The sequence below is a fragment of the Pungitius pungitius genome, unplaced genomic scaffold (assembly GCF_949316345.1).
Source record: "Pungitius pungitius unplaced genomic scaffold, fPunPun2.1 scaffold_31, whole genome shotgun sequence".
Lineage (NCBI taxonomy): Eukaryota > Metazoa > Chordata > Actinopteri > Perciformes > Gasterosteidae > Pungitius > Pungitius pungitius.
In genome coordinates, this window is record NW_026909910.1 from 203,588 (window position 1) to 216,829 (window position 13,242).

Sequence of the window (13,242 nt, forward strand, 5' to 3'; positions counted from 1 at the left end):
TGTGCGTGCACGTGTGTACTTGCGTGCATGCTCTTCCCGTGGTGGCCCTGAGCCTGTGTGTGAAGTTTTCAGAGTGTTTTTGTGGTAGTTGGGGACTGCGTCCGCACTCTCCACTGATATTAGTGTCAAAGAAAAACCAGTGCTTTTAACTTGCACACATCTCTTTGAACTACTGTTGGTCCCCAAGATTGAGCTTCTTTGCCAACAATGGACCTGTATACTCACCACTGGAGTGTTAAATCACTGAATGATTGTCTGAATTCACAGTAAACCAACAACATTTCAGGAGGGCCTTACAATTTTTGATTGAAAAGAAATCATAGATTTTTTGAGGAAAGGGGGCTGGGAAATGGGTTAGGCTTTGGACACCCGCAGCTCAACCACTCCCTACCGCAAGAGGGATTACTTGTTCCACAGGGATATAGGGCTGCCTTTCACCTGATTGTGCTACTGACTTTGGTTTCTCTTCAATACGCATAAGTCTTTCGCCTTTTACTAAAGACTTCCGTGGAGAGGAACAACAATGAGTTGACCTTATTTTTTGCCAGGCTCTGCTATTTGGCTAAGCCTCATGTACTTGTAAGAAAAATAAATTAGTAGGATGGAAGAGCCTGTCATTTGAGTAAACTTATTCCTGGAGTCTCTGGTTGAGCTTTGGATCAAGTCTCAAATTACTGTCTGAATTTAGAGTGAAATCAAGATTTAGGCAGGAGCTTACACTTTTGATTGCAAAAAAACCGAATGATTTTTGAGGGCTGTTTGGGGTTAGTTCCATTTTTAGACAGAGGTGCCTAAAAGTGAAATCACTCTCTGAATTATAAGTGAATTCAACAAGAGTTCATCAAGAGCTTACACTTTTGATTGGAAGGAATCAACAAGAGTTCATCAAGAGCTTACACTTTTGATTGGAAGGAATCAACAAGAGTTCATCAAGAGCTTACACTTTTGATTGGAAGGAAATCAAAGATTTTTAAGAATACAGGCTGCGTGGGGAGTGGGATGTTAAGTAACAGGCGACTGCCACGCCCATTTGTATGAGCCGCACCCCGACATTTGAGAGATGCGCTAGTCCGTTGGGTCTGGAGGCAAACATTCATGTGTCATCGCTTCTCGGCCTTTTGGCTAAGATCAAGTGTAGTATCTGTTCTTATCAGTTTAATATCTGATATGTCCTCTATATGAGGACTACATATTAAGCCGATTTTTAGCTCTGGGAGATGAAAAAGGGGCTTGCTCTGCTCACTCCAAGCATTGACCCGGTATTGCAGCACTTCCGGGAACGGTGCAACCTTTATCTTGTGAAAAAAATAACTGGTGACCCAATTCATTGGTGTAGTCTAGGTAGTTGGTTTGCCTCTGTGTACAAGTCTCAACTGGCTGAGACTTTTGGCAAGCAACTGATATGTTTACTCATCAATTGTGCCTTTATTTTGCATTTCACACTGATCACTGATTTTAAATTCACTGATCTGTGAGGACGGTGCCATCTGGGAACCGTCACCCCAAGTGCTCTGTTTGGGAATACCACTCCTGTCTCTGTCACTACCAACTTATACTTACCTGGCAGGGGAGATACCATGATCACAAAGGTGGTTCACCCAGGGCGAGGCTCAGCCATTGCACTCCGGCTGTGTTGACCACTGCGAATTCCTCAAATGTGGGAATCTCGACTGCATAATTTGTGGTAGTGGGGGACTGCGTCCGCGCTCTCCCCTGATATTAGTGTCAAAGAAAAACCAGTGCTTTCCACTTGGACACATCTCTTTCAACTACTGTTGGTCCCCAAGATTGAGCCTCTTTGCCAACAATGGACCAGTATACTCACCACTGGAGTGTTAAACCACTGAGTGATTGTCTGAATTAACAGTAAACCAACAACATTTCAGGAGGGCCTTACAATTTTTGATTGAAAAAAAATCAATGACTTTTGAGGTTTGTTTTTGGGTGATTCCATTTTCGGACAGAGGTGCCTGAAAGTGAAATCACTGTCTGAATTCAAAGTGAATTCAACAAGAGTTCATCAGGAGCTTGCACGTGTGTGCTCGTGTGCATGCTCTACCCATGGTGGCCCTGAGCTTGTGTGTGAAGTTTGCAGAGTGCGGCTGTCAGTCCAAGAATTTGTGAAACCGACCACTACAAACCGGGAAATGAGTTTGGATTTTGCCTGCAACTCTGTCTTGGTTGGTGCTGGGCTGCTGAAATTTGGACCAGCTCCTCCCGGGGCCCTCAGGGGGGCCACTGTAGATTTTGGGCCCAATAGGAGGTTCCCCTGGGGAAGCTCCCATTGACTCCCATTCAGTCCGAGTGTGTGTGTGTGTGTGCGTGCACGTGTGTACTTGCGTGCATGCTCTTCCCGTGGTGGCCCTGAGCCTGTGTGTGAAGTTTTCAGAGTGTTTTTGTGGTAGTTGGGGACTGCGTCCGCACTCTCCACTGATATTAGTGTCAAAGAAAAACCAGTGCTTTTAACTTGCACACATCTCTTTGAACTACTGTTGGTCCCCAAGATTGAGCTTCTTTGCCAACAATGGACCTGTATACTCACCACTGGAGTGTTAAATCACTGAATGATTGTCTGAATTCACAGTAAACCAACAACATTTCAGGAGGGCCTTACAATTTTTGATTGAAAAGAAATCATAGATTTTTTGAGGAAAGGGGGCTGGGAAATGGGTTAGGCTTTGGACACCCGCAGCTCAACCACTCCCTACCGCAAGAGGGATTACTTGTTCCACAGGGATATAGGGCTGCCTTTCACCTGATTGTGCTACTGACTTTGGTTTCTCTTCAATACGCATAAGTCTTTCGCCTTTTACTAAAGACTTCCGTGGAGAGGAACAACAATGAGTTGACCTTATTTTTTGCCAGGCTCTGCTATTTGGCTAAGCCTCATGTACTTGTAAGAAAAATAAATTAGTAGGATGGAAGAGCCTGTCATTTGAGTAAACTTATTCCTGGAGTCTCTGGTTGAGCTTTGGATCAAGTCTCAAATTACTGTCTGAATTTAGAGTGAAATCAAGATTTAGGCAGGAGCTTACACTTTTGATTGCAAAAAAACCGAATGATTTTTGAGGGCTGTTTGGGGTTAGTTCCATTTTTAGACAGAGGTGCCTAAAAGTGAAATCACTCTCTGAATTATAAGTGAATTCAACAAGAGTTCATCAAGAGCTTACACTTTTGATTGGAAGGAATCAACAAGAGTTCATCAAGAGCTTACACTTTTGATTGGAAGGAATCAACAAGAGTTCATCAAGAGCTTACACTTTTGATTGGAAGGAAATCAAAGATTTTTAAGAATACAGGCTGCGTGGGGAGTGGGATGTTAAGTAACAGGCGACTGCCACGCCCATTTGTATGAGCCGCACCCCGACATTTGAGAGATGCGCTAGTCCGTTGGGTCTGGAGGCAAACATTCATGTGTCATCGCTTCTCGGCCTTTTGGCTAAGATCAAGTGTAGTATCTGTTCTTATCAGTTTAATATCTGATATGTCCTCTATATGAGGACTACATATTAAGCCGATTTTTAGCTCTGGGAGATGAAAAAGGGGCTTGCTCTGCTCACTCCAAGCATTGACCCGGTATTGCAGCACTTCCGGGAACGGTGCAACCTTTATCTTGTGAAAAAAATAACTGGTGACCCAATTCATTGGTGTAGTCTAGGTAGTTGGTTTGCCTCTGTGTACAAGTCTCAACTGGCTGAGACTTTTGGCAAGCAACTGATATGTTTACTCATCAATTGTGCCTTTATTTTGCATTTCACACTGATCACTGATTTTAAATTCACTGATCTGTGAGGACGGTGCCATCTGGGAACCGTCACCCCAAGTGCTCTGTTTGGGAATACCACTCCTGTCTCTGTCACTACCAACTTATACTTACCTGGCAGGGGAGATACCATGATCACAAAGGTGGTTCACCCAGGGCGAGGCTCAGCCATTGCACTCCGGCTGTGTTGACCACTGCGAATTCCTCAAATGTGGGAATCTCGACTGCATAATTTGTGGTAGTGGGGGACTGCGTCCGCGCTCTCCCCTGATATTAGTGTCAAAGAAAAACCAGTGCTTTCCACTTGGACACATCTCTTTCAACTACTGTTGGTCCCCAAGATTGAGCCTCTTTGCCAACAATGGACCAGTATACTCACCACTGGAGTGTTAAACCACTGAGTGATTGTCTGAATTAACAGTAAACCAACAACATTTCAGGAGGGCCTTACAATTTTTGATTGAAAAAAAATCAATGACTTTTGAGGTTTGTTTTTGGGTTATTCCATTGTCGGAAAGAGGTGCCTGAAAGTGAAATCACTGTCTGAATTCAAAGTGAATTCAACAAGAGTTCATCAGGAGCTTGCACGTGTGTGCTCGTGTGCATGCTCTACCCATGGTGGCCCTGAGCTTGTGTGTGAAGTTTGCAGAGTGCGGCTGTCAGTCCAAGAATTTGTGAAACCGACCACTACAAACCGGGAAATGAGTTTGGATTTTGCCTGCAACTCTGTCTTGGTTGGTGCTGGGCTGCTGAAATTTGGACCAGCTCCTCCCGGGGCCCTCAGGGGGGCCACTGTAGATTTTGGGCCCAATAGGAGGTTCCCCTGGGGAAGCTCCCATTGACTCCCATTCAGTCCGAGTGTGTGTGTGTGCGTGCACGTGTGTACTTGCGTGCATGCTCTTCCCGTGGTGGCCCTGAGCCTGTGTGTGAAGTTTTCAGAGTGTTTTTGTGGTAGTTGGGGACTGCGTCCGCACTCTCCACTGATATTAGTGTCAAAGAAAAACCAGTGCTTTTAACTTGCACACATCTCTTTGAACTACTGTTGGTCCCCAAGATTGAGCTTCTTTGCCAACAATGGACCTGTTTACTCACCACTGGAGTGTTAAATCACTGAATGATTGTCTGAATTCACAGTAAACCAACAACATTTCAGGAGGGCCTTACAATTTTTGATTGAAAAGAAATCATAGATTTTTTGAGGAAAGGGGGCTGGGAAATGGGTTAGGCTTTGGACACCCGCAGCTCAACCACTCCCTACCGCAAGAGGGATTACTTGTTCCACAGGGATATAGGGCTGCCTTTCACCTGATTGTGCTACTGACTTTGGTTTCTCTTCAATACGCATAAGTCTTTCGCCTTTTACTAAAGACTTCCGTGGAGAGGAACAACAATGAGTTGACCTTATTTTTTGCCAGGCTCTGCTATTTGGCTAAGCCTCATGTACTTGTAAGAAAAATAAATTAGTAGGATGGAAGAGCCTGTCATTTGAGTAAACTTATTCCTGGAGTCTCTGGTTGAGCTTTGGATCAAGTCTCAAATTACTGTCTGAATTTAGAGTGAAATCAAGATTTAGGCAGGAGCTTACACTTTTGATTGCAAAAAAACCGAATGATTTTTGAGGGCTGTTTGGGGTTAGTTCCATTTTTAGACAGAGGTGCCTAAAAGTGAAATCACTCTCTGAATTATAAGTGAATTCAACAAGAGTTCATCAAGAGCTTACACTTTTGATTGGAAGGAATCAACAAGAGTTCATCAAGAGCTTACACTTTTGATTGGAAGGAATCAACAAGAGTTCATCAAGAGCTTACACTTTTGATTGGAAGGAAATCAAAGATTTTTAAGAATACAGGCTGCGTGGGGAGTGGGATGTTAAGTAACAGGCGACTGCCACGCCCATTTGTATGAGCCGCACCCCGACATTTGAGAGATGCGCTAGTCCGTTGGGTCTGGAGGCAAACATTCATGTGTCATCGCTTCTCGGCCTTTTGGCTAAGATCAAGTGTAGTATCTGTTCTTATCAGTTTAATATCTGATATGTCCTCTATATGAGGACTACATATTAAGCCGATTTTTAGCTCTGGGAGATGAAAAAGGGGCTTGCTCTGCTCACTCCAAGCATTGACCCGGTATTGCAGCACTTCCGGGAACGGTGCAACCTTTATCTTGTGAAAAAAATAACTGGTGACCCAATTCATTGGTGTAGTCTAGGTAGTTGGTTTGCCTCTGTGTACAAGTCTCAACTGGCTGAGACTTTTGGCAAGCGACTGATATGTTTACTCATCAATTGTGCCTTTATTTTGCATTTCACACTGATCACTGATTTTAAATTCACTGATCTGTGAGGACGGTGCCATCTGGGAACCGTCACCCCAAGTGCTCTGTTTGGGAATACCACTCCTGTCTCTGTCACTACCAACTTATACTTACCTGGCAGGGGAGATACCATGATCACAAAGGTGGTTCACCCAGGGCGAGGCTCAGCCATTGCACTCCGGCTGTGTTGACCACTGCGAATTCCTCAAATGTGGGAATCTCGACTGCATAATTTGTGGTAGTGGGGGACTGCGTCCGCGCTCTCCCCTGATATTAGTGTCAAAGAAAAACCAGTGCTTTCCACTTGGACACATCTCTTTCAACTACTGTTGGTCCCCAAGATTGAGCCTCTTTGCCAACAATGGACCAGTATACTCACCACTGGAGTGTTAAACCACTGAGTGATTGTCTGAATTAACAGTAAACCAACAACATTTCAGGAGGGCCTTACAATTTTTGATTGAAAAAAAATCAATGACTTTTGAGGTTTGTTTTTGGGTGATTCCATTTTCGGACAGAGGTGCCTGAAAGTGAAATCACTGTCTGAATTCAAAGTGAATTCAACAAGAGTTTATCAGGAGCTTGCACGTGTGTGCTCGTGTGCATGCTCTACCCATGGTGGCCCTGAGCTTGTGTGTGAAGTTTGCAGAGTGCGGCTGTCAGTCCAAGAATTTGTGAAACCGACCACTACAAACCGGGAAATGAGTTTGGATTTTGCCTGCAACTCTGTCTTGGTTGGTGCTGGGCTGCTGAAATTTGGACCAGCTCCTCCCGGGGCCCTCAGGGGGGCCACTGTAGATTTTGGGCCCAATAGGAGGTTCCCCTGGGGAAGCTCCCATTGACTCCCATTCAGTCCGAGTGTGTGTGTGTGTGCGTGCATGTGTGTACTTGCGTGCATGCTCTTCCCGTGGTGGCCCTGAGCCTGTGTGTGAAGTTTTCAGAGTGTTTTTGTGGTAGTTGGGGACTGCGTCCGCACTCTCCACTGATATTAGTGTCAAAGAAAAACCAGTGCTTTTAACTTGCACACATCTCTTTGAACTACTGTTGGTCCCCAAGATTGAGCTTCTTTGCCAACAATGGACCTGTTTACTCACCACTGGAGTATTAAATCACTGAATGATTGTCTGAATTCACAGTAAACCAACAACATTTCAGGAGGGCCTTACAATTTTTGATTGAAAAGAAATCATAGATTTTTTGAGGAAAGGGGGCTGGGAAATGGGTTAGGCTTTGGACACCCGCAGCTCAACCACTCCCTACCGCAAGAGGGATTACTTGTTCCACAGGGATATAGGGCTGCCTTTCACCTGATTGTGCTACTGACTTTGGTTTCTCTTCAATACGCATAAGTCTTTCGCCTTTTACTAAAGACTTCCGTGGAGAGGAACAACAATGAGTTGACCTTATTTTTTGCCAGGCTCTGCTATTTGGCTAAGCCTCATGTACTTGTAAGAAAAATAAATTAGTAGGATGGAAGAGCCTGTCATTTGAGTAAACTTATTCCTGGAGTCTCTGGTTGAGCTTTGGATCAAGTCTCAAATTACTGTCTGAATTTAGAGTGAAATCAAGATTTAGGCAGGAGCTTACACTTTTGATTGCAAAAAAACCGAATGATTTTTGAGGGCTGTTTGGGGTTAGTTCCATTTTTAGACAGAGGTGCCTAAAAGTGAAATCACTCTCTGAATTATAAGTGAATTCAACAAGAGTTCATCAAGAGCTTACACTTTTGATTGGAAGGAATCAACAAGAGTTCATCAAGAGCTTACACTTTTGATTGGAAGGAATCAACAAGAGTTCATCAAGAGCTTACACTTTTGATTGGAAGGAAATCAAAGATTTTTAAGAATACAGGCTGCGTGGGGAGTGGGATGTTAAGTAACAGGCGACTGCCACGCCCATTTGTATGAGCCGCACCCCGACATTTGAGAGATGCGCTAGTCCGTTGGGTCTGGAGGCAAACATTCATGTGTCATCGCTTCTCGGCCTTTTGGCTAAGATCAAGTGTAGTATCTGTTCTTATCAGTTTAATATCTGATATGTCCTCTATATGAGGACTACATATTAAGCCGATTTTTAGCTCTGGGAGATGAAAAAGGGGCTTGCTCTGCTCACTCCAAGCATTGACCCGGTATTGCAGCACTTCCGGGAACGGTGCAACCTTTATCTTGTGAAAAAAATAACTGGTGACCCAATTCATTGGTGTAGTCTAGGTAGTTGGTTTGCCTCTGTGTACAAGTCTCAACTGGCTGAGACTTTTGGCAAGCAACTGATATGTTTACTCATCAATTGTGCCTTTATTTTGCATTTCACACTGATCACTGATTTTAAATTCACTGATCTGTGAGGACGGTGCCATCTGGGAACCGTCACCCCAAGTGCTCTGTTTGGGAATACCACTCCTGTCTCTGTCACTACCAACTTATACTTACCTGGCAGGGGAGATACCATGATCACAAAGGTGGTTCACCCAGGGCGAGGCTCAGCCATTGCACTCCGGCTGTGTTGACCACTGCGAATTCCTCAAATGTGGGAATCTCGACTGCATAATTTGTGGTAGTGGGGGACTGCGTCCGCGCTCTCCCCTGATATTAGTGTCAAAGAAAAACCAGTGCTTTCCACTTGGACACATCTCTTTCAACTACTGTTGGTCCCCAAGATTGAGCCTCTTTGCCAACAATGGACCAGTATACTCACCACTGGAGTGTTAAACCACTGAGTGATTGTCTGAATTAACAGTAAACCAACAACATTTCAGGAGGGCCTTACAATTTTTGATTGAAAAAAAATCAATGACTTTTGAGGTTTGTTTTTGGGTGATTCCATTTTCGGACAGAGGTGCCTGAAAGTGAAATCACTGTCTGAATTCAAAGTGAATTCAACAAGAGTTCATCAGGAGCTTGCACGTGTGTGCTCGTGTGCATGCTCTACCCATGGTGGCCCTGAGCTTGTGTGTGAAGTTTGCAGAGTGCGGCTGTCAGTCCAAGAATTTGTGAAACCGACCACTACAAACCGGGAAATGAGTTTGGATTTTGCCTGCAACTCTGTCTTGGTTGGTGCTGGGCTGCTGAAATTTGGACCAGCTCCTCCCGGGGCCCTCAGGGGGGCCACTGTAGATTTTGGGCCCAATAGGAGGTTCCCCTGGGGAAGCTCCCATTGACTCCCATTCAGTCCGAGTGTGTGTGTGTGTGTGCGTGCACGTGTGTACTTGCGTGCATGCTCTTCCCGTGGTGGCCCTGAGCCTGTGTGTGAAGTTTTCAGAGTGTTTTTGTGGTAGTTGGGGACTGCGTCCGCACTCTCCACTGATATTAGTGTCAAAGAAAAACCAGTGCTTTTAACTTGCACACATCTCTTTGAACTACTGTTGGTCCCCAAGATTGAGCTTCTTTGCCAACAATGGACCTGTATACTCACCACTGGAGTGTTAAATCACTGAATGATTGTCTGAATTCACAGTAAACCAACAACATTTCAGGAGGGCCTTACAATTTTTGATTGAAAAGAAATCATAGATTTTTTGAGGAAAGGGGGCTGGGAAATGGGTTAGGCTTTGGACACCCGCAGCTCAACCACTCCCTACCGCAAGAGGGATTACTTGTTCCACAGGGATATAGGGCTGCCTTTCACCTGATTGTGCTACTGACTTTGGTTTCTCTTCAATACGCATAAGTCTTTCGCCTTTTACTAAAGACTTCCGTGGAGAGGAACAACAATGAGTTGACCTTATTTTTTGCCAGGCTCTGCTATTTGGCTAAGCCTCATGTACTTGTAAGAAAAATAAATTAGTAGGATGGAAGAGCCTGTCATTTGAGTAAACTTATTCCTGGAGTCTCTGGTTGAGCTTTGGATCAAGTCTCAAATTACTGTCTGAATTTAGAGTGAAATCAAGATTTAGGCAGGAGCTTACACTTTTGATTGCAAAAAAACCGAATGATTTTTGAGGGCTGTTTGGGGTTAGTTCCATTTTTAGACAGAGGTGCCTAAAAGTGAAATCACTCTCTGAATTATAAGTGAATTCAACAAGAGTTCATCAAGAGCTTACACTTTTGATTGGAAGGAATCAACAAGAGTTCATCAAGAGCTTACACTTTTGATTGGAAGGAATCAACAAGAGTTCATCAAGAGCTTACACTTTTGATTGGAAGGAAATCAAAGATTTTTAAGAATACAGGCTGCGTGGGGAGTGGGATGTTAAGTAACAGGCGACTGCCACGCCCATTTGTATGAGCCGCACCCCGACATTTGAGAGATGCGCTAGTCCGTTGGGTCTGGAGGCAAACATTCATGTGTCATCGCTTCTCGGCCTTTTGGCTAAGATCACCATGGTAATCCATTTTTGACAACGCAAGGGAAGCGCGTGACGACGGAGGAATGGCCACATCACCCAACGAGCAGCCGATCCCAAAGGTCGGGCTGAGGTATACTCTGAGATTTCGAGCTACCAAAGAAGAAGATCAGGTCCTGTCGAGAGTTTTTTTTGGAAAACAAGTCATCATGGGCCAGCTCAATCTGGTGATACAGGATGTTCTGTGCATTCAGTGGAACCAGCAGGAAAAAGCTTTTGACGTTACCTTCAGGACCGAGGACATCTACAGAAGAGTATCGGAAATCTGCAGAAAGGAGGCGAAGGTGAGCCCTCTTGCCTACTACGAAGTCCTGAACCTTGACAGACCGAACTTCAGAACAGTGTCAGTCCATATGTACAACCCCTTTGTCACTGATGAAGCTTTAGTTTCCTTTCTGTGCCAGTATGGGGACGTGGCAACATCAGCCCGCCATATAAAAGACCCACTTGGTTTTTGGACCGGACGTCGGCTGTTCCAGGTTCTGCTGAATCCAGATCCGACAGGGCCGGATGGCCTCCAACACCCCCCTGCCTTTTTTAGTCTTGGGGGCGACCGCGGGTATTTGTTCTATAACCGCCAGCCAGCCTTCTGTCGTAAATGCAGACGGTCTGGCCACTCAGAAGCAGGCTGCACGGGGGAAAGCTGCCGGTTTTGTGGGCAAACAGGACACGTGGCCAAGGAATGTGTGGCACCGAAAACTTGCCACGGATGCGGAGGGGCGGACCACCTCTATAGGAGCTGCCCTAGCCGCAGGAGGACTTTTTCCGAGGTTGCAAAACAAACGGGAGTCCTTAACAGAACCACAGTGCAGGAAACAGAATCCGAGACATCGCGGCCTACCAAGGAGGGGCCAGCACCGATGGGGCCTGGAGCAGATACCTTAGAGGGAGGAGTGGGAGCCGCATTGCAGGACGAAGGAGCAGCATTAGTGGACGAGGCAGCCCAAGCAGCAGACCATAGCGAGATGGAGGAGTTTCCGGAGCTTACGCTTGGTGCATCCTTCCCCACGATGAAGCCAGGGGCACGAAAGGTCTCACAGGTTTTTGGAACACTGACGTGTGAGTATGAAGAGTGTGCAGAGGAGGCATGCAGTAAAAAAACCAAGAGGGAGAAGACGGATGTCGTGGATGAAAAGGAGGGGATTGACGGCTGTAGGAGAGAGGAAGCCGTGAAGCTGGGGAATGCCACTGACGACAGTGGAGCCAGAGAGGACATACAACAGGACCCAAATGGGAATGCTGCAGAAGAGTTGGAGGGACAGTGCACAGGGGAAGGAGCTGCCTTGATGGCCGAAGGGCTGGGGATGGATTTTGAACTCCCCCAAGGCTTGCTCATGTTGTCATCCCCATATGGGGAGGACGTATATGATGGACCTAGTCGACCGGCAAACCCGGCAAACTCGGCAAACACGGTTCCTCTTTCCTGGGCTGAACAGATGGACAAAGACACCCCGTACACCCAGTAGGGGGAACAAACTTTGCCTGAAATGGGTTCTCTTAAGGTACTGTCATTAAATACAAGGGGAATGAGGGACAAAGTGAAAAGGAGGGTCGTTTTCGATTTTGTGGCCACACTCCAAGCTGATATTTGTCTTTTGCAGGAGGTTCATTTACGGGATATGGGGGACGTCAAAATGTTTTCAAAGGAGTGGACCAAAGGGGACTCAGTTTGGAGTGTAGGGGGGGTCCACTCCACAGGGGTGGGCATTTTATTTGGAACTAAAGAAATTCTGGTAGAGACATCCTTTGTTATTGTCCAAGGGAGGATAATGGGTACAGACGTGACATGGGGAACAGCCAAATTCAGGGTTATTGTAGTATATGGGCCACAATCAGCAACCGAGAGGAAGGACATGATTGGCCAAATGGAACCACATCTTGCCACTACTAGGCAGGTTATTATAGGGGGTGACTTAAATGTTGAGCTAGGTATAGGGGGAGATACTAGTGACATTTTTATCACCAATTTAATGTCCAAGCACGGCCTAGTAGACGGGTTACGGTGGGTTAAACCACAGGTGCTAAGCCCTACATGGCGGAACTCAAGGGGCATAGCTAAACGCTTGGACTACATTTTCCTCTCAAGGTCTTTGAGCTTATTGGCAGGCAGATTGCTCCCGGTGTGTTTCTCGGACCATGATGGAGTACTGCTTGACATGGTTTCATGTGCACCAGTGTTTGGGACCGGTTACTGGCGCCTTAACATCAACATCTTAGAGGAAGATTTATTCATTAAAGATTTTCGTCTGTTTTTCGGAGGTCTGTTGGGATTACGGCCAATGTGTCCGGGAGCCATTGAGTGGTGGGAGGTTGCCAAGGAGCGAATAAGGTTGTTTTGTGTGCAATATAGCAAAAAGAAGGCGAGGTGGGCAAAGAGGGAGGGTTTTCGGCTCCAGCAACTTCTCGAACTTGAATACGCTAGGGGGAACTCGTGCGGCACTTTAAACCAGCAGGCTTGCGACTCCCTCAAGGCACAGCTCAGGGATATCTATGAGCAAAAGGCCCGAGCATTCCTGTTGCAGTCACGTGAAAAATTCATTGAGAGTTTTGAAACGTGTTCTGCTGCCTTTTTCAGCTCAATACGGGCCGACAGGGCAAAACGGGTAGTAACCGGGGTTAGGGACAAGCATGGTAGGGTTGTGTCGGACAAGGGGGAGATGGTGCAGGCCGCCACTGACTACTACCGCACAAGGTTTTTGGAGAAGGAGATAGATGTAGATGGTGGAGAGAATTTCTTGGAGTTGTTGACCCAGCGGGTGCCTTTAAACATAGCACAGACTCTGGATACCCCGCTGACCCTTGAAGAACTTGAGGAGGCCCTCCA

The 13,242-nt window shown here is 45.9% G+C and overlaps 13 non-coding genes across 13 annotated transcripts; all 13 read left to right on the plus strand.

Annotated features, from left to right (window-relative positions):
* The first annotated feature begins 451 nt into the window (after nt 1-451).
* Nucleotides 452-567, plus strand: LOC134123226 (U5 spliceosomal RNA). Its single transcript, XR_009954713.1, has one exon. It is a non-coding gene; the product is annotated as a U5 spliceosomal RNA (small nuclear RNA).
* A 535-nt stretch (nt 568-1,102) lies between these two features.
* Nucleotides 1,103-1,293, plus strand: LOC134123182 (U2 spliceosomal RNA). Its single transcript, XR_009954669.1, has one exon. It is a non-coding gene; the product is annotated as a U2 spliceosomal RNA (small nuclear RNA).
* A 259-nt stretch (nt 1,294-1,552) lies between these two features.
* LOC134123169 (U1 spliceosomal RNA) lies at nt 1,553-1,716 on the plus strand. The gene has a single exon (XR_009954656.1). It is a non-coding gene; the product is annotated as a U1 spliceosomal RNA (small nuclear RNA).
* Nucleotides 1,717-2,768: 1,052 nt separating this feature from the next.
* On the plus strand, nt 2,769-2,884 carry LOC119204743 (U5 spliceosomal RNA). The gene has a single exon (XR_005117186.1). It is a non-coding gene; the product is annotated as a U5 spliceosomal RNA (small nuclear RNA).
* Nucleotides 2,885-3,419: 535 nt separating this feature from the next.
* On the plus strand, nt 3,420-3,610 carry LOC134123183 (U2 spliceosomal RNA). The gene has a single exon (XR_009954670.1). It is a non-coding gene; the product is annotated as a U2 spliceosomal RNA (small nuclear RNA).
* A 259-nt stretch (nt 3,611-3,869) lies between these two features.
* On the plus strand, nt 3,870-4,033 carry LOC134123171 (U1 spliceosomal RNA). Its single transcript, XR_009954658.1, has one exon. It is a non-coding gene; the product is annotated as a U1 spliceosomal RNA (small nuclear RNA).
* Nucleotides 4,034-5,081: 1,048 nt separating this feature from the next.
* On the plus strand, nt 5,082-5,197 carry LOC134123227 (U5 spliceosomal RNA). Its single transcript, XR_009954714.1, has one exon. It is a non-coding gene; the product is annotated as a U5 spliceosomal RNA (small nuclear RNA).
* A 535-nt stretch (nt 5,198-5,732) lies between these two features.
* On the plus strand, nt 5,733-5,923 carry LOC134123184 (U2 spliceosomal RNA). The gene has a single exon (XR_009954671.1). It is a non-coding gene; the product is annotated as a U2 spliceosomal RNA (small nuclear RNA).
* Nucleotides 5,924-6,182: 259 nt separating this feature from the next.
* Nucleotides 6,183-6,346, plus strand: LOC134123172 (U1 spliceosomal RNA). Its single transcript, XR_009954659.1, has one exon. It is a non-coding gene; the product is annotated as a U1 spliceosomal RNA (small nuclear RNA).
* A 1,050-nt stretch (nt 6,347-7,396) lies between these two features.
* LOC119207347 (U5 spliceosomal RNA) lies at nt 7,397-7,512 on the plus strand. Its single transcript, XR_005118492.2, has one exon. It is a non-coding gene; the product is annotated as a U5 spliceosomal RNA (small nuclear RNA).
* Nucleotides 7,513-8,047: 535 nt separating this feature from the next.
* On the plus strand, nt 8,048-8,238 carry LOC119207344 (U2 spliceosomal RNA). The gene has a single exon (XR_009954672.1). It is a non-coding gene; the product is annotated as a U2 spliceosomal RNA (small nuclear RNA).
* Nucleotides 8,239-8,497: 259 nt separating this feature from the next.
* On the plus strand, nt 8,498-8,661 carry LOC119207343 (U1 spliceosomal RNA). Its single transcript, XR_005118489.1, has one exon. It is a non-coding gene; the product is annotated as a U1 spliceosomal RNA (small nuclear RNA).
* Nucleotides 8,662-9,713: 1,052 nt separating this feature from the next.
* LOC119207345 (U5 spliceosomal RNA) lies at nt 9,714-9,829 on the plus strand. The gene has a single exon (XR_005118490.1). It is a non-coding gene; the product is annotated as a U5 spliceosomal RNA (small nuclear RNA).
* Nucleotides 9,830-13,242: the final 3,413 nt, after the last annotated feature.